This window comes from Triturus cristatus, chromosome 7 (assembly GCF_964204655.1).
Source record: "Triturus cristatus chromosome 7, aTriCri1.1, whole genome shotgun sequence".
Classification (NCBI taxonomy): Eukaryota; Metazoa; Chordata; class Amphibia; order Caudata; family Salamandridae; genus Triturus; species Triturus cristatus.
Window position 1 is genome coordinate 358,636,164 of NC_140590.1, and position 22,258 is coordinate 358,658,421.

Sequence of the window (22,258 nt, forward strand, 5' to 3'; positions counted from 1 at the left end):
ATTCCTTGCGGGGCAATATTTGAAAAGTTTTTTTTGTAAATAGAGAGGGCCACTATTGTTAAGAGCAGAATAGGTGAAACAACAGATCTTAAAAAAAGCTCTCTTTTTCACCGTTAGCCAGTGGAGTTCTCTAAGTAGTGGTCGAGAGGGGGTGCCTGCAGGTTGATTCAAGATCATCCTTGCAGCTGTGTTCTGGACTACCTGCAGCTTGGCTAGGTGGATCTCGCCTACTTCTGCCATCAATGCATTGCCATAATCCCATCGACTGGTGACCAGGGCTTGTACCAGAGTCCTGCGATGGTAGGTAGGCATATAGCGAAGGATTTTTCTCAAAAGCCGAAGGCTATAATAGCAGGATGCAGATGTGGACACGATATGTACTTTCATAGACAGTGCCCTGTCGATTTTTATGCCCAGGTCATTGACTGAGACCTTAGGAGTGGGGGCAGAGCCCAATTTAGTTGGCCACCAATCGCTTGACCAAGCATCGGTTGCTTTACCCAGTAATATAATCTCTGATTTGTCTGGGTTTAGTTGTAAGAAATTTGCCGTCATCCAGTCATATATTGTCACCAGACCATTTGCAAAGCGAATTTTCTCCTCCTCTAAGTTACCCCCAATATTGTCATCTGCGTTAGGCCTGGGCTAAAATTTCGTTCCGTTCGCGGAAATTGCGATAATTTGACATTTTCACGTTCCGCGGAAAGCGCGAAATGTCAAAATTTCCGCATTCCGCAGCTTGGCGATAATTTGTTTCTTGCTCGCACTGTAAAATAATACATTCTCGCGCGCGATCGCCTTACCTGAATCCCTGCGTTCGCCGACAAGTTTTCTTGATCCGGTCGCGTTCTCCATGAGATGTTGTATTGTTTTAAGCCATTTGCGCTGTCTCGCGACAGTTCGCGCCCGCAGTGACGTCATGCGTCGCGCGATCAAGTCTTTCTTCTCGCTATCATGCACCGCAAGACAACTGAAAACAAGGTGGCCGTGCCCGCGAGCAACCACATGGGTAAGTTGGCGAGCCGCAACCATGCAGAAAATCTCGCGAACATGCGGGAAAAAACTTTCGCATCTTCGCGATATTTCCGCGTGTTTGCGATAATTTTTAACATTTTCGCGATAATTTGCGAAAGTGGATTTTGCAAATTCCGCCCACACCTAATCTGCGTAAGAGATGATCTCGAAACCCAACTGTTCAACTATCCTTGCCAAAGGAGACATGTACATATTGAAGAGGGTCGGGCTCAGACAAGATCCTTGCGGGACACCTCTCTTCAAAGGCATCTTTGGCGAGGAATAGGGACCCAGGATAACTGTTTGGGATCTATCCGCCAGGAAATGTTTTAGCCATTTCAGAGCCGTTCCTTTAATACCCCCAGAAACTAGTCTCTCCGCAAGCTTAGTGTGCGAGATGGTATCAAAAGCTGCGGAGAGATCTAGAAGGATCAGTATTACTGACCCCCTGCATCAACTGTTCGTCTAAGTGAATCAGTTACTGCCAGCACGGCTGTTTCTGTACTGAATCCTTTCCGAAAACCCAATTGTGAGGGGTCTAGGATTCCATTTTGTTCAAGGTAGGAACAAAGTTGTTTATTTACATATCTATAAAAACCAGTTAGAAGTATAAACCCTGGTCCCGGGCCAGACCTCTGCATCAGGGTCTGCCGCTCTAACCATTGAGCCACACTTCTCCATATTTACAAAACCTTCCAACAATTTGCCCAAAAGTGGTAAGAGGGAGATGGGACGGTAATTGGAGAGGATAGTTGGGTCTGCTGAGGGCTTTTTCAGAATAGGACGGACAGATGCCTCTTTCTAAGCCGTAGGGATGGTGCCTGTAATTAGAGAAGAGTTCTTCATTAAGGGTGGGCGACAATTTCCGTTCCGCTTGCGGAAATTGTGAAATTTCGACATTTTCGCGTTCCGCGCGGAACACGAAAAATGACGAAACTTCCGCGATCCACGGCGGAACGGAAATATGCAGGGCAGGATTCAGTTGAAGGTCAAATTCAGTAACGCATTAATCAGCTCAAAAGATTTCTGAGCGCGGTGGAGGCTAGGCAGGTGTGCTTTCTCCCCATATCTACCGTCAACAATTTGCTGTAATCCTTGATGGAGGTCTGTGCATCCATGAGTTTCTCGAGCGCAATCCCCATGTAGTTACTGACACCAGGAGGTTCTGTCTCCTCATCTGCTGCTCTGGTCGGTGTCTGACCCTTTATAAACAAGAGGCATGTGAACTGCATAGAAGCCCCGTCGTTTGGCCCCAGCCCACACACCAGCAGTGTGCAACGTCTTCCCGCCCTTTCCCCACTATGATGAACAGCTCACTTAAAGGACCCCGGAGCTTTTTCCATGCCTCTCTGGAGCCTGCATAAATCGTTTTTCTCAGCTGCTTTTTGAACACAAAATATTTTTCTCTTCAACATCTATATTCCCCTGGAATCCTCACACGCCGTATTAATTAAGCAGACTCTTTTGAAGACACTGCAACTTAACATCTCTGAGATTTCTACTCTGTCAGGCAGTCATAAACTAATTAACCTGCAGCTCTTCATATTAACGCCATTATTTGAGGAAGTAATCAGGACGTCTCAATTTTAACTTATTCAGCTTGGAGCTCCTTATGCATTATTTATCGGCAGCGTTACTACTGTTATCTCATACAGTGTTTTTTTAATTTCTAGTGCTTATGGCTTTTGGTTTGAGGTTTTTTTTTTGTAACATCTGCAATGTAATGATATGACCATTTATTTGTGAAGCATTTTACAATTTTGAATTTTTCACACCTTGTAGTGCTCGCATTATTTCTTCACATACGTTACTCTGACCTCATTCTGATGTAAAACATGTACATTGGCTGTGTCACTACTACTGCAGTGTTCCTTACAAGGTGAAAATACAGTGTTTATCACACATATACAACGAGCACTTTACTTGTGATTTTCAGGGCTTTTCTGCTCTTATAACAGCTCATTCTCTCATTACTACTGTCTCCCTGATTTACCTATATTACACATTCTTAATTTTGTCAGACTTCACCACTGCTTTAATATAACACAGCGGTCTTACACTACTCCTATTAATATACTTTCAACATACAACAGATGCCTAACCATAAGCACAAAAACAAAAATGCCAAGCAACCCCTCTTTGCAGACATTCTCAAACAGTCACAAAGTGTGACTGTAAAAAGCTCAGCTTCGTCGGTGACTCCTTCGTGTTTGACCAAATCGTCTACAATGTCAGGAGACACTAGGAATCGTATTCTGCACGAAATATCAACTATCAGTTCTCATCTGACAGAAATGAACGCTAATATTTCTGAACTAACCACGGAAACCAAATCTGTTCGAACAGATATTATTCAATTTAACAATAAAATAGATGGATTGGACCAACGGTTAACAATGGTGGAACACGGGATTGACTCCATACACAATGAAGATCAAGAACTCTCACTTCTTCGCAGCAAGCTGATTGATTTGGAAGATCGTAGCCGACGAGACAATATTTGCTTTTTTGGCTTTCCTGAAAAAATTGAAGGTCAGAATGCTAGAATTTTCTTATGCAACGTTCCTCCTAAATTGTTGGGCATCACCTTCACTCCACTGCTTGAAATTCAACGTGCTCATCGTATTGGTCCTCCACGTGCTGTATCAGAGTCCAGGCCACGACCCCGAATTGCTTGCTTCTTGAGACATGAACAAGTATGACAAATATTAATGGCAGCATGCACACAAGGTTTATATATCTATGATGGTCACGAAATACACATTGCGGCTGACTTCTCAAAAGAAACTAATGAAAGACGAAAGGCTTTCCTCTCTATGAGACCGCAGTTATGGAAAATGGACATCAACTATTGTTTGTTTGATCCTGCCCGATTTCGCATCACATAAAATGGCGAATCCAAAGATTTTTATAATCCTAACGATCTGCGACACCTATATTGATGATCTATACGTCGAGGACATGGACATACAACATTCCCCTATTACACAGTCTCCTCGCGGTCCTCAACGTCCTCAACAGACATCAGATATTCATCGCCGCACTGCTAGTGAAGTTCGTCATTGTGGCCGAGATACTGAGCGATCAATTAGGACTTATGAAGACAAAATCTCAGCCCTTCAAACAGTATCCACTTTTACACTGAATCAACATAGAGACAAGTCCCGATCTCCTATAAAATCTGCTTCGGATGAAGAATTAACTTGATGTCCTTTATATTTCATTACTGATCTGAACGATAATTCATGTCCTTTTTACAAATCTTTTCAAACTCCCCATATTGGAGTTTATCTTCTATTGTGGAGGTTATTTACTTTCTCCACGCAATTGTTTCTCACTCTAGAAAAATCATAGGTCTACTTACTACCCATCATTTATTGCAATGCACTCTTCAATGTTGCCTTATATAACAGCTACTATATTTGATATTAAGTGCTAAGGTTTATTGTTTCATTATGAACAGATAATTTACTTGCTCTTCTTTATACATTAGAATTATAGATATCTCATTGTATCTTGTTACATCTTATTAGCTTCACTTTTTCCCTTTTAATAAGTTAATGTTACATATGTTACTATTATGTATTAGATAAATATTTCCATTTATAACCACATGTTATTTATTTAATGATATACATATTTATATTCGCATGTAAGTCTCAATATCATATTTTCTTTATCTTGTTCATGTTTGTATACTTTTCATCACTTCTTTCTATACTCTGTGTTTATATTTCTTTGTTCCTATCATCCTCCGTCTCTTGTGTTTAACTATGTCTTCCTTTAATCTTTTTCCTTCGTCTCTCTATTCCTATTCACATCTACCCTTTTATTTCTGTTTTTAAACTACACATATTTATTGTTCTCTCTATCTTCTTTAATATTTTGACCTATAAGTCAATGGTTGCACATTTTATGCCTTTACTTATGCATTCATAGATCAACGCATCTTTTACTATATACATCTGTATTCTATTGGTTCTTATTTAATCTTCCCTATCTTCTTGAAATTCTGAATTTTTAACTTTAATGCTATTTATATTTATAGTCATATCCAAGTTTATGCTACTGTTTTCTAATATAATGTGTATTTATTATTTTATTTCCTGTACCTTGTTTATATTTATATACTCTTACTCGCCTTTCTCTCTACTTTGTGCTTATATTTCTTTGTTCCTAAATTTCTATATATCCTATATCTATCTATATACTCTATTGGCCCTTGTTATTTCCTTTTCTACACTTCTTTTCTTTTACTATTTTTGCTCGTCTCTCTCTTTATAGTTCTAACTAAGCTTATATTGCTACTTTTAAATCAAACATATTTATTACTTCCCGTATCTTATTTACCATTGTCCATTATCAGTTTATTGTTATATATTTTGTGCTTTTACTTACACATTTATGAATTTATGCATCTTTATTGTGTATTTCTATTTTCGCTCAGTCCTCAACTTATCTTCTTCTACAGATATTTCCCTCCAAATTCCTCACTACTATTTTTATTTATATACTTTTTTTATATATCTATATATATATATATCTGTATTTAGCTTTCCCTTACTCTATTACATTTGCGCATATTTACTCTTCAATGAATAATATTTACAGTTATTAATAATCAATAGCTTATTCTGTATTTTTATTTATATTTAGGCAATAGTGAATTCATGTATATATTTTTATATATTTTTTTGTATTTTATAAACCTATGTCTCTTCCCTTTCAGCGCTCATTCTTCTATATACTTGGCTCTTTCCCTCTTATTACACACACTTGCCCTTCAGATCCTTTCTTTTCTCTTGCATAGTCCTCATCATGTTTCAACCCTCCTGACGGAGGTCAGTGAGCCCAGACCAGCTGCTAAAGTTCTACTTTTTTTCCTCCCTTTTGTTTTCTCTTTCACACTTTTAACTTTTAAATGTATTTGTTTTTCTTTTTTCTGACATCTTTTTTCTTTAGATTCTTTTCTCCTACTAGATTCCCTTACACTATACTTTATCCTATTAATACTCTCTTTCTTTCCCTTTCTCTCCCCTCTCCCCTTTTCTATTACATTACACCTTGGATTATTCACTTAATAAATTTTAGGCTTGCTTTTGACTTCATTTCTACTTTCACCTTAGTTTATTACTTCCTTAACTTTTTCAAGCGTTCTGGTTTCCACTTGGAGTATGACTACTACTTATTCTCTGCGGGTTATAAGATGGAATGTAAATGGTTTAACACACTATATAAAAAGGAAAAAAGTTCTTTCCTATCTGAACTCAAAAAGAGTAGATGTGGCTTTCCTTCAGGAAACTCATCTTGAAGCATCAGAATCTGAAAAGTTACGCAGAGAATGGGTGGGTAAAGTATATCACAGCAGTATTCATACAGACAAATCCTTAGACATTACCCCCGTTCCTAAATGTGGAGTTGCAATTTTGATACGTAAATCTTTACCAGTTACAGTCTCAAAAACTTGGGAAGATCCAGATGGCAGATATGTGTCTGTCAAACTGCGCATTGGCGATACGCATCTTTGTATAGGTTCCCATTTATGCCCCAACGGGTAAAAAAAAATAATATCTTCTTCAAATAAATCGCATTTTGTCCGAGATGGGAACCTCCCAGTATCTGATAGGCGGGGATTGGAACCTAGTCAGAGACCCACTGCTAGACAAAACAGGTCCTCTTGACAAGAATAATGCAGCGGACAGAGCTCTTATGGGTGATATTATTGAAGATCATGGTCTAATTGATCATTGGCGCCTTTCACATCCAACTGCTACTGAAAATTCCTTTCTTTCGCCCACTCATCGTACTCTCTCCAGACTGGATTATTTCTTAATCTCTCAAAGGATTGTTCAGTTAGTCCACGAATCCCGGATTTTGGAGGCATCAATCTCTGATCATTCTCCAGTTTTGTTATCCCTTCAGACAGGCCTAACAACACTGGGACGCAAAACTTGGAGAATGAATATTCAGCGTTATAAAACTCCCCTCGGTAAATCACAGCTTCAAACCCATCTTCAAACATATCTTTCCCTTAATCACAGATCTGTGCATTCAAGCAGAACCCAAGGCTACCATCAGGGGTCAACTTATGAAAGACGCTGTACAGGCCAACAGACAAAATGCTGCTTGACAGAAAGAGTTGGAACATGATATATCCAAAAGTTTGACAAGGAAAAAGTGTACCCATACCTTAGGCCGGACTACACGTCAGCTAAGAACAGTTATTCTTCTGATGACAACTCGGATAGGAGAAGTTCTTCTGATAGTAATTCCAGTACGGGTAGTTGGGGCACTAATATTGGCCGTCGTAATCAACGCGCCAACTACCACTATAATGTTCCTACCTTTCAGGGGCCTCCGGTGTTTCCAGGTCCTCTTCCACCACCCCCCTATTGGAAATACCAGCCTTTTCAACAAGGACCTCCCCAATTTTTCAACAACGGCCCCCCTTTTTTAGACAGAGGCTGGGGCAGAGGAAGAGGACGCAACAGAAGAGGGCCCCAGAAACAGGTTCACTGGCAGGACCCCCCAATGGGAGGTATGGACACAAGGAGCAAAACTCAGAACAAAAAGAACTAGTGGTTAATTTATCGCAACGTGGTCTGACAGACATGGAGACATCTCTACTACAGAAGGGGCTAGGCTTTGTTCCCACCCCTAAAACTGATAAGTTTAGAGATGTGTGCGAGGTTCAGAAATTGTTCCGTAAAATTAGACTACGATCTTACTTCTTGGATAAGTCAATCAATCAGGTGGTAGACTCAGGATTGAGTAACCCGTCCACCTTCACACCACATAATGCCATGATCCCCATCGAGATCTTAACTTTCGAGAAGGCGGTGCTAAAGGATTTAGCCCTAAGTCCTTCCCCTACTCCATTCCATAATTTATCTAAGAATGAGATACTAACGGCCAAAACCCTCGCCAATGACGAATCCATCATCATCAAACAGGCGAATAAGGGTGGGGCAACAGTGATCCAGTCTAGAGATGACTACGATGTAGAATGCAAGCGACAACTAAACAATGACAGCTACTATGCCCCCATCTCCGTTGATCCCATATCACGCCTCGCCAACACCATTTCAATATTGGTACACGAGGGACTTACCAATGGATGGATTAACAAGAAAGAAGCAGCATTTTTGAATGCCACAGAACCTAAGACCCCGTACTTTTATACCTTGCCAAAAATACACAAAGGTACTAGCCCGGTCCCAGGGAGACCCATAGTTTCAGGGATCGGCTCTATCCTTGAGCCCTTATCCCAATTTGTCGACCATTTCCTCCAACCACTGGTGAGGAACATCCCGTCTTTCATCAGAGACACCACAGACATTCTCAAAACAATTGATTCAATAGAAGACACCACGTGCATCGATCTACTCATAACCCTTGACGTAGAGGCCCTCTACACAAACATCCCTCAGGGTGATACCCTGTCAGTAGTAGAGACGGCCTTAAACTCATTGGAATGGTCTTCCCCCACTCCAGTCACGTTTATAATGGACCTAGCCTCCATAGCACTGACTGAAATTTTTTTTGAATATCAGGGGCAACTATACCATCAGTGCCAAGGAACTTCGATGGGGAGCACATTTGCTCCCAGTCTGGCCTGCCTCTATATGGCATCCTTTGAGGAACAGATCATTAATACTGACCACAATCCGTTTCATCAACATCTAGTTCTTTGGAAACGGTTTATTGATGATATTCTCATCTTTTGGCGGGGGCCTACTGACACTTGCAACACCTTTGTACAGTGGATTAATCAGCAGAACCCTTTCCTCAAATTCTCCCACACGATTTCAGACACAATAGTTGCATTCCTGGATCTAAACATTAAGCTATCGGGGGGACAACTTTCAACAAGCTTATTTAAAAAGCCAACAGATCGCAACAGCCTTCTGCTATACCAAAGCTACCACCCTAGAGCCCTTCGAGATAACCTTCCAGTGGGTCAATTCTTACGTATAAGACGTAACTGTACCTCAACCAAAGATTACAAAGTAGAAGCCAGCTCCTTAGCTACCAACCTTATGACTAGGGGATACCCACACAAGGTGATTAAAGACTCCATGAAAAGGGCTCTCAATAACCCTAGAGAGTCTCTTCTAGAGGTACACCATAAACCACCTGAAGATACCTTGACATGTGTGACCTCCTTTACACCCAACTCAACCCTGACCAAAAAAATCCTCCTGAAACATTGGGGTATCCTTAATACAGGAGAATTACAGATACTATGACCTAGATTTGCCTACAAAAGGACTTGTAACCTGCGGGATATGTTGGTTCACACTAGACCAAAGAGAAAAGTCACCCCTTCACAGACTACACTTTGGGGCCTTCCACCAGTTAGAGGTCATTTTCCCTGCGGTACCTGTACTGTCAGTGACTTCACTACCATTACCAAAGAAGTCACACTACATGCCAATTTTAAATGGAATATCAAGAAACACACTAATTGCAACACCAAACAATGTGTTTATTTGATCACGTGCCCATGTGGGTTACAATACATTGGCATGACTATGCGGCCAGTTAAAACCCGCATAATAGAGCACAGAAGCAACATACGTTGCCAACGCACCACGACCAAACTCTACAGACACTTTTTAGAGGCACATCACTCCCCTGAGTCATTACATTGGGTGATACTAGAATCCCACACGCAGATTTCCAAAACCTCTTTGTTCAGGATTGAACAGAGGTGGGTGCATAGACTTTCATGCGACACCTTAGGCCTTAATGATGACATCCCTTGGAGTTCCATGCCATGATTGCATGTCTACTCTCAGGGTGGTTGAGTTATCCCTACTCATTTCAACACTATGACACAAAGGCCTTTGACTCTAACCATCACCGATAATGAATCTATAGCCTCAACCCACTGTCCTGCCTCCATGATACAATGGAACTGATACATCCTACTTAACCATTAGCCCACACATGTGTAATGGGAATTGTTACTTACACCACGACTATGCACTAGTTCTATACCTCTCAACTTTTGTGCAATGGTTTACGTCCACGGCAGATTTGATACCACCATGGGGTACCTGCGGTTAGCCCCGATACACATATTTTTGATGTACATGTGTCTACATGGGTTACACTTAATTGAGTGTGACATTTGTATATCACGTGCAATTTCACGCGTACTATTGCACGTTACCTCCTGATATTAGTTGTGTCCTGTGAGATTGTCCCCCCTCTTGACCTGGTTGTAGCGCGACACACGCGTACACGTTGCTTAGCAACGCACTGCGGCTCGATTGACGGTTTCCAAACACTCCGTCGTATCGCGACGTTTCCATCACCTTAGCGCCCCAGGCCATCACCTGGCAACTGCGGACGTCACCGCGCTGCGTAACGGCGCTCGACTAACACGTCACGATTACTTTCAGTAACGCTATATTTACCCATGGCGGCAGACGTACTTCACCACCCCGGTCCCTGGCGGTTTTGGGTAGGTCTTCGGGATTAACGTTTATTGACGTTGGTGAGTACAATCCTTAATTCGTCTGTTAGCTACTTTGTACCGTTCTCCCCCGTCATTGACTACGCTGGGTACCACGAGCCAATACAGACCTCCGGTCCTGTGCTCCGGTCCTACTGGGTCTGAACCATGTCAGAACATATCTGTTTTCTTGATGGACACTATGTGCTACTATTATGCAAAACGCCTTAATGTGTCCAATCGGCACCATGACAGATCACGTGGTTTAATTTGACAAACTGATTTTTTCTTATGTACCTTTTTCTTATGTACCTTTTTATTGTAGGACCCAATTGGTGTCCTCTATAACCGCCAGCACCGTTGCTAGCTTATCTAGTCAATTTACTAGGTGAGTGAATCCCTGCTTGTCCATGAGAGTATCACTAGCTTATTAGTAGCTATAGATCTACACTACCACCCCCTTCACTGTTTCTTTGTAATAGTGCACCTATTATCATGTTGCTTTATACACGTTTTGCACGGTGATTTGTATAACGCCACCCCTGACCAATAATGTACTAGATAAAGAGATGATGTTTTTATTTTTCTTCATGTTGTCACTTTATCTTTACAGGGCAGCAACCTAGGACGTGGTATATAGAGTTCACATTACCACTTTTATGTAGACAGCTTTTTGATCCTGATGAATTGCCTTGATCCTCCAGACATTTTTGGCAAGAAACATGTCGATCTTTTAGAGTAGAGCTTCACGTCTAGACACCTTAATTCTATGACTTAGCCACTCTACACCAATTTTAATAGGGTAGTCTACCTTCAGAATAAAAACATGATTAGGACTGACTAACATTTTTTAACATTTCCATTTCCTGCTACATCCATTTCACTAGGCCCCTCACCCCCAAGCACATATCGGCAGGAACAAAAGATCCCCGTTAAAGAGCCCCGGGATTGCAGCGCCGACTTGACGAGGGGCAGTGCTCATATGATGAAGCATGACACCTAGCTTGCTGGGTGTGTGAGAGCTCTAGTTCCGCAAAGGGCACTCCCCTGGCCCTCCCCTTAACTTTTCCTTACAACCAATTGGTGACTAATTGGGTCCCTTCTTGGTCCCCATCTCTTTTTCCTGTATTTGAGGAACTCCGTACCCCGTTTTGAAAATAGGCTTCTGTGGCTTGTACGTTGGACCTCCTTAAATAAAGCCCCCTGTCCCTCCCTTTGGATTACTGGGTAAAGTATATCACAGCAGTATTCATACAGACAAATCCTTAGACATTACCCCCGTTCCTAAATGTGGAGTGGCAATTTTGATACGTAAATCTTTACCAGTTACAGTCTCAAAAACTTGGGAAGATCCAGATGGCAGATATGTGTTTGTCAAACTGCGCATTGGCGATACGCATCTTTGTATAGGTTCCCATTTATGCCCCAACGGGTACAAAAAATTTATCTTCTTCAAATAAATCGCATTTTGTCCGAGATGGGAACCTCCCAGTATCTGATAGGCGGGGATTGGAACCTAGTCAGAGACCCACTGCTAGACAAAACAGGTCCTCTTGACAAGAATAATGCAGCGGACAGAGCTCTTATGGGTGATATTATTGAAGATCATGGTCTAATTGATCATTGGCGCCTTTCACATCCAACTGCTACTGAAAATTCCTTTCTTTCGCCCACTCATCGTACTCTCTCCAGACTAGATTATTTCTTAATCTCTCAAAGGATTGTTCAGTTAGTCCACGAATCCCGGATTTTGGAGGCATCAATCTCTGATCATTCTCCAGTTTTGTTATCCCTTCAGACAGGCCTGACAACACTGGGACGCAAAACTTGGAGAATGAATATTCAGCGTTAAAAAACTCTTCTCGGTAAATCACAGCTTCAAACCCATCTTCAAACATATCTTTCCCTTAATCACGGATCTGTGCATTCAAGCAGAACCCAAGGCTACTATCAGGGGTCAACTTATGAAAGACGCCGCACAGGCCAACAGACAAAATGCTGCTTGACAGAAAGAGTTGGAACATGATATTGAAACATTTACTCAAATATATACTAAAACACCTCTCTTACAACATCGCAAGTCCCTAGAGCAGGCATGTATGGCATTGAATAGTCTTTTTACATCCAAAGCTGAGTATGCTTTACAGAAAATGAAAGGACGCCATTATGAGCAAGGGGAAAAGGCAGGGTGACTCTTCGCATCTCAATTGCGACAATGAGAGGTTGCAATGGCTATTCCAGCCATTAAAATATCTGAGGGAACTATGTTGACTCGTCCACAGGATATTGTCCATGAATTTGCTTCTTATTATCAATCATTAAATACCCCAGACGCACAGATAGACAACAACAAACTGCTATCTTTTCTTTCCCAAGTAAATCTCCCTTCTTTATCTGACGAAGACAAAGCACTTCTTGAAGGGGACATTACTAAAGAAGAAATATCACAAGCAATAGCTAAGCTCCCATATCACAAAGCCCCAGGGGAAGACGGTTTCCCTGCAGAATTCTATCGTTGGTCACGTGAACAAATAATTGACAGTCTCTATGCTGTTTTTCAGGAAGAAAACAGCACAACCTCCCTAGGCTGTATATCTACTAAAGCAATCATTGCAGTCCTACCTAAACCAGGTAAAGATCCATTAATTTGTAATAGCTGTCGACCCATATCTCTTCTTAATTGTGATTTCAAAATAAGTATCCTCGCATCTCACCTGCGTAAAGTCTTGCCTTCTTGAATCTATCACACCCAAGTGGGATTTGTACCTGGACGTTCCTCTAGAAACCATCTGCGTACTTTGGCACATATACTCCACTCCACCAAATCTCTTCAGAATGATGCATTGGCTCTGTCTCTTGATGCCGAAAAGGCATTTGGTCAAGTGGAATGGCCTTATCTTTTTCACACATTGGAAAAATTTGGTTTAGGGTCCCAATTTATACAAAAAGCGCAGTTACTATACCAACACCCTACTGCTCAAGTGAATTGTGGAGGTTTCCTTTCAGACCCCTTTCCAATTTCTAGAGGAACACGTCAAGGCTGTCCCCTATCCCCTCTTTTATTTCTTCTTGCTTTAGAACCTTTAGCAGCAGCAATCTGTCAATCAACTGATATTGTGGGCATCTCCTTTCCGGTGGGGAACTCAAAAATTTACCTGTACACTGATGACATATTACTCACTATTACTGGTCTACCGCGTTCTCTGCCCTCATGACTTCAAATCATAGAAGAAATCTCCTCTTTCTCTGGTTCTAAAATTAACTGGGATAAGAGTGAAGCACTTCCCATATCCGATGGTACTACTAAATCAGCCATTCAGGAATTTCCCTTCCACTGGAAACCCTCACGACTAAAATACCTCGGTATCTTGGTAAATAAGGAAACAATTGGAATGGTTGGAGATAATCTCGGTCCTCTGATCACACAGATGCAGCAGTATTTTGACAAATGGAAAGTATTAGGATTATCTATGTGGGGACGGGTTCAAGCTGTAAAGATGGTCACATTTCCTCTATACGCTTGGTGTGCTCCCCCTTCACATACCTTTATCCTGACAACACCTTATAAAGCCTAAAATTAAATCCTTTATCAGGGGCTCTCTTAAACCCCATTTAGCTATACAAAAACTGAAAGCACATCACTGTCATGGAGGTCTAAGCCTCCCATTCATAGAAGACTACCATTTGGCATAACAATTATCCCAAATCATATACAAGTTGCAAGGTAATTCTCATACACCACAATGGGTACATGTGGAACGTCATTTACTATCCGCTGACTCTGGTCTCTCAGTTCTTTATACCACAGGTACCAGTCGCCAACACCCTCGCAATCCAATATTGGCTTCAATGCATAAAACATGGCAGAGAGCGCATCGCCTCTTAGATTCTAACCCACGCATTCATATTAAAGCTCCAATATGGAACAATACTGCCATCCGTGTCAAGGGGAAAAATATCTTCTGTCCACAATGGAAACATGCGGGTATTTCTACTCAAGATCAACTTCTACATGCTGGTGAACTTAAACCCTTTGCTCATACAGCTGTAAAATTTGGTCTTCTGTCTCACCAATTCATGAATTATACTCAATTTCATCTCTGTCTTAGCAAGGCTCTTGGTGCACGCCCATGGTCTCTCCAAACGTCACCAATCTTATCCTATCTATATACTTGGGGAACTCATAAAGGGGTTATTTCTGGTTTATACAAAATATTCACATTTCATTTATTCTCCCAACCCTTATCATGTGCTCTTCGTCTCTAATGGCAAACACACCTTTCACTTACATATGATGATGAAAACTGGCTTGCTCTTCTGGAAACTTTAACCAGAGGAGACAGAGAAGCGTGAGAGAAATTTTGCTTGTTCAAGATTTTACATGATTGGCATTGGTCTCCATCTAAACTGCATACAGCTGGACTTATTCTGCATACTAATTGTTGGAAATGTGCTTCTTCTGGTTGTGACATAGTCCACATCCTCTGTTCTTGCCCTGTCATCCAGTCCTATTGGTCCTACATAGGTCAGGTTTTACAGCATACTCTGCCTTTGGATTTACCGTTATCATCCGCCATCATTCTTCTGCATGATTTACGAGCTCTACCACACCTTTCCAAACCACAATGCCATCTTTTATATATTGCTCTAACTACAGCTAAAATATGCATACTTTGGCGATGGAAATCCCCGACTCCACCCACTCCGGAATCTTGGCTGGTGGCTATGATCAAACTGCCTCTTATGAAAGAATTATCTACAATTTGCATGATCAGACACAATCATTTAATCAAATATGGGCTCCCTTTTTACAATTCAATAATCCTTCTGTGATAAACAATTCAGGTCGCTCCATAGGGGATTCCACTGTATCATAACTTGTTCTCTCTTCTTGTTTTACTCACGCTTCTGCTTTTCTTCTCTTCTTCCCTTTTCTCACCTTTACTATCATAGATTTGCATACCAACACTGAGAACATGAATTAAATCCGCTCTCATCTCATTTCCTCCACTTTCTTCCTTTTTATCTTTGGTTAATTTCCCTATATAACTTTCTATATTATATGTTCTATTCTTTTATATTTTTTTACATTACCACTTTTCCTTTATTATTCGTCACTTTCTTGCTACCCACACTTTCTGTTATTCATCCACTTACTCGATTGCAATTTTATGCTTCACCTTGTATCACGTTCTTAATCTTTTTGGCTTTACATTTGCTCTCTATTTCACCCTACCTTACAAGAGTTTTTCTATCAAATAGCTTATTGTTTTATTCACAACTGAATTCCTTTATCCTTCTTACATCTTATTATAGTATTACTTGTATTTTAATAAGATACGGTCTTCGTTCTTATGAATTCATATATTTAATTCTTTATGCCTTAATTCCACTGTAATTTATGCTACCATATTGCACATTTCTGTATGTTATTACTTTTATGTTATTATATTTAATAGATGCTAATAAACAATTTCAACAAAAAAAATAATTAAAAAACAGGCAAAATCAGCTCTTATTATCACAATTCTATTCACAAATTCAGTTGTGTCTACCAGTGTTTCAAAACCAATAGCTTGCCTATTATCAAACCTCTTAAAAACCAAAATTACTCTAGCCAGAAAACTGCCATTTAAAAAAAAAAACATTTAATGTAGACTTACTTGTTTTGCAATGTTAACGAATATTTACCGGTCTAGCAAGCACTGCCGAATGGCTAAATGCCGGAAAAACTCCTGAAAGGTGATCTTCAGCACTCAGACCTAGCAGTGAGCAGGTTTTGTGAACATTAACTTTTGGTCGGAGCACAGCACTTATCAGGTGACTTTGTACCTTGCACAGACGGGTGCTGCAGGATCCACATATATGGAAGTCTGAAAAAGTTAATTTTTGACCTCCATCAGTAGCAATTACATCTGGCAGTTTCACATGACTACTAGCGGTTCTGCCTCACTAGTTTCCTGCAGTGAATTAGACTCCAGTCCTACAAATGCAGTCCCATTATATGCAGCTGCAGTGTGGTGTACAACAATCTGCACAACTTGTGTCAACCCCTTTAAGTCTTCCTCAACTAGGTTCACAACAGTAATGTTTCCACTGGACTCAGGGGTCTGCCTTTGTTCAGGGCCTCTTCAGCCTTGCTAGCCTTCATGTTTGGTCTTTTCTTTGTGTAGATGTCAATCAATCAATCAAACAAGCTTTATTTGATTTTTAGATAAAAAACCATAAAAGCATACAATTTTAAAAAACACATACACGATACAGAATTAAGATTGATATCAGGATAATCAACTAAACAAGATGTGATTAAAAGCAATGAATACACATTCCTACTGATTTACATTACACAATTTCACATACAGATACATTTCCTGAACTTAATTGTGCTTTTTAAAAATGGTGCAACAGATCTTGAGAAACATTCCTTTTCTAGTAGTTGCAACACTAAAAAGACTGGTCAGCATTGCCTCGATCCCCACAATTTTAAAATAGGTATAATCCACCTCCTCCTTTGTGTAATATAACATTTACAAAATAAAACTACATGCATTGATGATTGCAGAGACCTTTTGTTGAATGAACAGTTACTCAATGTTTTTGACCAATAGTTTATGATGGGGAAGCTTACCAAATGATGGAAGATACCAAGTGTACGGCGAGTCAGTACAAATCTATCGTGTCCACTCGGTATATTGAATAAATAAGGCTGGGTACCCGGAGTACTTGGAATCAATTGATTGGATTGTACCGATGGTCGAGATGCCTCATCGGCGAATCTGATTGCCGTCAAATGTGTAATACAAGGTTTTTTAAAAACCTTTCTGGAGATAGAACACATAAAAACAGGGTCGTCATAGTATTCCGGACGTCCGAGATCAGTCATGAAGTCTTTTATGTATTTTAGATGTTATTGAAGCCTGTTCACAGTCTGGCCTGATGGAGAAGTGTTATGTTCTGAATTCATAAAAACACTGCAGTGAATAGCTCCAGAGCCTGAAATTGTTAAATTTATTTTTATACTAGCTATAATGAAAGGACCCATAAACTAGAAATGCCCTTTTTTCAGCATTCCTGGTCTCCATATCATTACTCTGTCAACCACTTTCCACCTTATTTCTCGTACGCCATTCTTAAAATCAAAACAAGCTTTATATTTGTTTTGATGCAAAGACCTTCCCTGAATGATGTACCACATTTTTGATGCATAACTTTACCGAAGCTGGATTAAGTTTACTGTGAGGTTTCCAACCTCTTAATGAGGCAAATGGTGACACTAATGTCACACTATTAGGCGTGTTACGGTGCGCCCACCAAGTTTTCCTCAAATCCATTTTCAAAGAGGTTTTAGTGTGAAGTGCACATTGAGCGCAGCTCTTCACCATCCTGTTCATACTCTCAGCTAAACCATTTCACTGAGGTTAATCAAGAGCTCTTTTAAAATGCAAAAGAGACAGTTCATTGAGAAACAAACACATTTCTTGAGAGACAAATTATACCGCGTTATCAGTGACAAGACACTTGGGTACTTCCTCCCAAGAGAACTTCATCTTGAGAAATTCAATTACAGTCTCAGTATTGAAAGAAGTCACACGCTTGGTCACAACCCACTTAGAAGCGTTATACACTAACAGCATAACATATTGTTCATCATGAGACTTTGACTTAAATGGCCCAGCAACATCTAGCCCAATTTGGTCCAGGGTTTGAATGAAATCTCACCTGGGGATAGAGAAGCAGTGCGTGCCTTTTTTCTATTGTCATTATTCACACATTGCCAACAATCCTTTACTACCTATTCAACCTCGTGATCTATTCCCAGCCACCAATACCATTATAGTAACCTGACTTTAGTCTTATTCCCGCCGAAATGCCCTTTATGGGCCACAGTGATAAATTTGCTTCTCAAGTCTCTTGGAGATACCACTTGATTTCATCAGAAAATCTACTCTCCCACAATGCATAGTTCATACTTAACACTGAAGAAACCCCTCAAGGTGAGGGGAATATCCTCGCCCTCCCAAAAACAATTCACAATGAAAACTTTTATGTCCATCAAGACTGAATCATTTGAATTGGCAGCCTTCATTGTCATCTAGTGCAGATTCCGAAACCCAGCTTACTTAAGTGTTTTTACACTCCTATCTCCACCCTGATCTATTGACAGCCTTGATAAACAATCTGCAATGCTATTTTGAAACTCGGGCACATACTTAACTGCAAAGAAATTGGAATTAGACAACCCTTCCATCCACCGTCTAATCCTAGGATAAATCTGAGCAAGTGGGCAATGATCTGGTTTGGCTGTAAAAGGTAACCCCCACAAGAAACATTTTAAGTGGAGAACTGCCAAATACGCAGCTAATACCTCTAACTCTATAACGGAATATCTCCCCTCCGCAACCTTCAGCGAGTGAGAGGTAAAACTGCCACCTTCAACTCCCCATCACATACCTGAGCCAACACTGCACCCAGCACTCTGATACTGGCATCAGTCGATATAAACTTTTTTTGCAACCATCAAAATGACCAAGCATTGGCAACATCCTAATTCGGTCCTTGATGCTTCCAAAAGCTTGATCACATTCATCCATCCATTTGAATTAGGATCCCTTCTTATGTAGGAGACTTAATGGCTGGGACAAACTAGTAAAATTGCAAATAAACTTAGAACAAAACCCCGCTAGTCCCAAAAAGGAACGCACTTTTTCAGGCATGGGAGCTACAACAATTCTATTGGCTAGATCAAGTTTCAGGATTATTCCGTCCCTTGATATGGTATGCCCTAAGTAGGTCACTGGTGACAGCCTAAATCGGCATTTCTTCTTCCTTATAACCAAACCCACTTTCTGCATTGGTTCCAATACCTTCCCAGGTATTTCCTCATGATCTAGTAGATCCTTGCCATAAACTAAGATGTCATCTTGAATAATTAACACTTTGGCCAACTCTTCTAACACCTTCTTCATGACTCTCTAAATGCATGCCACAGCCGAGGTTAGCCCAAAAGCCATTCAAATGAGCCTATAAGTACCTGGTTGTGTCACAAATAGTGCCAAAGGTCTGGAATCAGGATGAAGCAAAACCTGGTGGTAGAGGGAGGACAAATTCATGTCACTAAATACCTTCACATCTTTTATCAGGGCCAAGGTTTCCAAAATATTCGGTAGTGGCTGTCTGTCAACCCAAATGTGCCTATTTAACCCCCTCAAGTCAATCCATATTCTAATTTGCTTGCCACCATCCTTCTGGGCGAAAGCTATGCAAGCAGGCCAATCAGAACATTCTATCTCTTCAAACACTCCATTCTCCTGCAATTTCTAAATTGTTCTAAATGACCCAGCATCATATACAGAATCTTCCTTACCTTCGAAATACAATGCACAGCACCATTTGTCAGCACAATTTTACGTTCAAAATTCTTAAGTAGACCTAGTTCATCACCAAATACATCTGGAAACTTAGATACAATTTCATCAGGTAACTCCTCAGTTGCCAACAATTGTCCTTTTTGTTGTATATTTGGATTCAGAGTTATACAAATATTCTTTTAATATCTCCATCCCAAGAGGATGTCTTCCCTTTTCGCTACATATACCTTCCCCACCATTTCGCAGTCAGATAATTCAATCTCATCCCTCAATACCCTACTGGACTGATATCAGGTGTGTCTGTTATAATCTTATCACTCCCAAACACTGCCTCCCAATACTTATGTCCAATCATAATATATGGTGAATGGAATCAATGAGCACAGATATACTCTTTTCCCCATGAAAATTTCACACACTAGCATTTCTATTGGGTCGACATAAAACTACCCATCATCTCTCACGCTCAACGCAAACGTTTCTTCAGTCTCCACACAATTCACACTTTATGATTTTGTTCCTCAACATACACAAGCATATTGTCCTTTCTTGCCACATTTTTTATAAAGGGCATATCTTGCAAAACCAGCCGAGGGGGCAGTCTGGACAGATGGGTTTGCCTGTGGGTTGGGACCCTTGAAGCAAGTGTGACTACAGGGCCTTACCGCCACCGCTCCCTGTTAAGTAGTACTTGCAAGCTGAAGCAATTCTTCAGCAGTATAAGTTCATGTGTGTAAAAAATTGCAAGGTGAGGTTACTGGGGTATCTATCTCTATTTCAGCCCTGACGAATGCCCAGGACCCACATGTGCCAATAGAGTAGGGCAGAAACATGATTGGCCCATTTATATCAGGGTCATAGGACCACAATATCAATATTGTCCCTTCCCATAGTTTTGTCAATCTCTGATCATTCTCCAGTTTTGTTATCCCTTCAGACAGGCCTGACAACACTGGGACGCAAACCTTGGAGAATGAATATTCAGCATTATAAAACTCCTCTCGGTAAATCACAGCTTCAAACCAATCTTCAAACATATCTTTCCATTAATCACGGATCTGTGCATTCAAGCAGAATCCTATGGGCTGCAGCCAAGGCTACCATAAGGGGTCAACTCATGAAAGACGCTGTACAGGCCAACAGACAAAATGCTGCTCGACAGAAAGAGTTGGAACAGGATATTGAAACATTTACTCAAATATATACTAAAACACCTCTCTTACAACATCACAAGTCCCTAGAGCAGGCACGTATGTCATTGAATCGTCTTTTTACATCCAAAGCTGAGTATGCTTTACAGAAAATAAAAGGACGCCATTATGAGCAAGGGGAAAAGGCAGGGTGACTCTTGGCGTCTCAAATTGCGACAATGAGAGGTTGCAATGGCTATTATAGCCATTAAAACATCTGAGGGAAATATGTTGACTCGTCCACAGGATATTGTCCATGAATTTGCTTCTTATTATCAATCATTAAATACCCCAGATGCACAGATAGACAACAACAAACTGCTATCTTTTCTTTCCCAAGTAAATCCCCCTTCTTTATCTGGCGAAGACAAAGCACTTCTTGAAGGGGACATTACTAAAGAAGAAATATCACAAGCAATAGCTAAGCTCCCATATCACAAAGCCCCAGGGGAAGACGGTTTCCCTGTAGAATTCTATCGTTGGTCATGTGAACAAATAATTGACAGTCTCTATGCTGTTTTTCAGGAAGAAAACAGCACAACCTCCCAAGGCTACATATCTACTAAAGCAATCATTGCAGTCCTACCTAAACCAGGTAACGATCCATTAATTTGTAGTAGCTATCGACCCATATCTCTTCTTAAATGTGATTTCAAAATATTAGCCAGTATCCTCGCATCTCACCTGCGTAAAGTCTTGCCTTCTTTAATCTATCACACCCAAGTGGGATTTGTACCTGGACGTTCCTCTAGAAACCATCTGCGTACTTTGGCACATATACTCCACTCCGCCAAATCTCTTCAGAATGATGCATTGGCTCTGTCTCTTGATGCTGAAAAGGCATTTGATCGAGTGGAATGGCCTTATCTTTTTCACACATTGGAAACATTTGGTTTAGGGTCCCAATTTATACAAAAAGCGCAGTTACTATACCAACACCCTACTGCTCAAGTGAATTGTGGAGGTTTCCTTTCAGATCCCTTTCCAATTTCTAGAGGAACACGTCAAGGCTGTCCCCTATCCCCTCTGTTATTTCTTCTTGCTTTAGAACCTTTAGCAGCAGCAATCTGTCAATCAACTGATATTGTGGGCATCTCCCTTCCGGTGAAGAACTCAAAAATGTACCTGTACGCTGATGACATATTACTCACTATTACTGATCTACCGCGTTCTCTGCCCTCATTACTTCAAATCATGGAAGAATTCTCCTCTTTCTCTGGTTA

At 40.7% G+C, this 22,258-nt stretch overlaps 1 protein-coding gene across 2 annotated transcripts in view; it reads right to left on the reverse strand.

Annotated features, from left to right (window-relative positions):
- The window catches only part of LOC146809667 (sulfotransferase 2B1-like), a 654,164-nt gene that overhangs the window by 629,469 nt on the left and 2,437 nt on the right, over positions 1-22,258 (reverse strand). The window contains exon 1 of one of the 2 annotated variants that reach the window (XM_085616519.1): positions 16,141-16,350. The exons of the other annotated variant lie outside the window; for it this stretch is intronic. The gene's annotated coding sequence lies outside the window, so the exon portion shown is untranslated. Of the gene's footprint in view, positions 1-16,140; positions 16,351-22,258 lie in introns of those variants that run through there. 2 annotated transcript variants of the gene reach the window in all.